The following is a 2,841-nucleotide window of genomic DNA, read 5'->3' on the forward strand; positions in this document are numbered from 1 at the left end:
CGAGCGGCCGGGGGCGCCGGGGTCGCGGGGCGCGCGGCTCGCGAAGTCGCCGGCGGCCTGGGAGCCTCGCCTGGGCTCTCTGCTCCCGCCCCCCCTGCCGGTCGCCGCGCGGAGTCTCCGGATCGTCTGGGTCTCGGTTAGGAGCCGGGTCTAGAGAACGTGCGCGCGTTTCCACTCACCCCGCGGGGAGGGTAAAAAATAGGCGGAGAGAGGGTGGTCGCCGGGCGAAGAGGAGGGCGCGCGTGGAGGTAGATGGTTCCTTTTTGGAAACTGCCTTAGGCGGGCGCGGGAGGGCCGGCGGGTACGCGTCCAGCGGAGGTGGCCGCGGGGGTCGCAGCGGGTGTCCGCGCGGCTTCGGCTCGCGTCTGTCCCTCCCGCCGCGGAAGCTGGAAGACCAGTGCTGAGCGCGTCTCTCCGCCCCTCTGCTCCCTTCCCCCGCGGGCCGGGGGTCGAAGCCCGGCTGGGGAGGGGGCGGGCCGGACGCCTGCGATTGGCCGGGACGGCACCTGGGGCGCCCGGCGCCACCGCCCCCCAGCTGTTGGGAACAGCTGCTTCTCTCCCGGTGCGGCGCGGCGCGGCACTGGGTCGCCGGGCTTGGGCTCTGTCGCCCGAGCTGGGGTAGGGCTGACAGCGGCCGGAGGCGGCCTGGCTCTGGCGTCGCCTGCTCTCACCCGTTAAAATCCTGGGGCCCCGGGGCGGCCCCAACACAGACCCAGACAGCAGAGTCTGCGCCCGAGGGGGAGCTGCGTTGCTTTCCAAAGCCGACGACGCGAGCTCTTTTCGATAGGCCTGGTGACAGGGCCGGCGACCTGGACTAGCGAGCTGGAGGTCTTGAGGCCTGAGGTGGTCAGCAGAGGCAGGGCACCTGGGGCCGAGGGTCTGGGCCCACGGAACTGAAGTGGCTACTCTGGAGAGCTGCAGAATGAGGAGGGCCCCCAACTTTCCTTGCCCCTAAAGAGCTGGAGCTGGGGAAGAAACCAGAGAGGTGTAGAGCCGGAGGGAGGGAGCAGGGGGAGGAAGGAGCCCGTGCTGGAGGGCGGCGGAGAGTCATTAGTTTTAATCGCTGGCAGTACAGCCAAAGGTAGATATCATGTCCGTCAGGCGTGGCCTTCCATTTCTGAGGACCGTAAATTAGTACTTCAACCTCCACCATCAACAAATTTTGCTTCCTAACAGTTACTTAAGAAGATGTGTACAGATGTCTTATCATAAGCCCCCCTTTTGAGTGAAGAATTTTCTGTTTGAAGTACAAAAGTATGTAATGACTTGACCTCATCTATTTTGTCTGGATGTAGCTGTAAAATACATACTTTTTTTTTTAAATCAACTTGTTACATAACTGCTGATTTCTACGTGCAGACACTTGTAGAACACAGTTCACTTCACATATATTTCTTAATTTAACACACCTTTTTTAGTAACTTCTTTTAATCAAAAATACATTTCATTAGGCTTTCAAATCAGTCATACTTGGAGTTTGGATGAAAACATTTAAAGGGAGCAAAAAATTTCCCCCACTGCAATCGGTGCAAAATTTCCTTTTAAGTTCTCACCACTAGGAGCATCTCTTGAAGTCCTCACGTTAATGGTCCCTAAACCACACCATTTATTCCCTTTAAAGCAGGTCAGTATGTTAACCTGTTAAAGAGGCACAGACTTACTCTTTCTATTCTCAGGGCTTCTTTGCCGTCAACCCAAGAGGATGAGAAATGTTGCGTTTGCAGAAGCAACTGAGAATGCTAATATTCCTGAGCAAACATTAAATTCATTGTGCTGGCTTCTGCATGGGGTTGACTTTTTCAGGTTATTGGTTTTTTTTTTTTTTTTAAGTTTGAACCTCCAATGGGGAGATATGGAGAAATAGGAAATTTAGCTCAAATTTAGTTAAAGGAATTCCCAATGCAATTAAAAAAATCAGTTTTATAGACAGATGAGAGCCACAAAGCGGGAATGTATACAGCACCCTCTCTCTCCTCCTTGCCTCACTCATGTACAGGTTAAAAGGGGACTCTGGGTATGGCTGTGATGGAAGATGATTGTTAAAAATCAGGAAGAACAAAGCAGGTTCTGAGGTAGAGGAGGCATGTGTTTGATATTCAACATCAATCTTGCAGTGTCACTTAAGAATTACAATACTCTGCTGAGGCTCAGGCAAAATCCTTTGGTGAGTGGAAGCTAGTTACAAGGAAGCCTTAGAGGGTGACTTTGTCTTTCTTGTGTCTCTCTGTACCTGGACAGGGACAGGGAGCCTAGCCTGGAGGGGACTGTGATACCAGCAGGGAAGGAGGGCCTCTGGAAGTAAAGCCAGCAGCTTGGATGATCACTAGGTGAGGATGAGATCCACAGGGAAATTCTGATCCCAGATTAGGGTAGCTGTGTCCTTGTCTAGACGTTTGGAAATAAGGTTCTACTTTGCTACTGATCCTGAGAAAACAATGCAGCCGTTCTTCGCAGCCCTTGTCTGCTCTATCTTTATCCTTTTGAGAGGACAGTAAATGTTTGATCATTTTGGTAGAGATTTTGTTTCATTTTGTGCAAGATGATGCCAGGATATTCCCTAAGTTTTAGGTGTCCCAGAGACACCTAAAGCATTACTAATTAATCCTCTGATGCTATGTGAGTCTTCAAGAACAAAGTTTAAGAGGATTGGTGATCCCGTATTTGCCAACATTGTTTATATTTTCCTGTTGAAGGAGAAGCGAGAGTGCGTATCCAGTTTGGCTCCACAACCTTCACGGAGTGTCTACCTTAGGCAGGCACTGTGCTAGGCATAACTGACACCCTCTATAAGTTTTATTTCACAACTACACAAAGTGAGCTCCGTTACATGGCCAAATCCAT

Source organism: Octodon degus, unplaced genomic scaffold, assembly GCF_000260255.1.
Source record: "Octodon degus isolate 3935 unplaced genomic scaffold, OctDeg1.0 scaffold00023, whole genome shotgun sequence".
NCBI classification, from domain to species: domain Eukaryota; kingdom Metazoa; phylum Chordata; class Mammalia; order Rodentia; family Octodontidae; genus Octodon; species Octodon degus.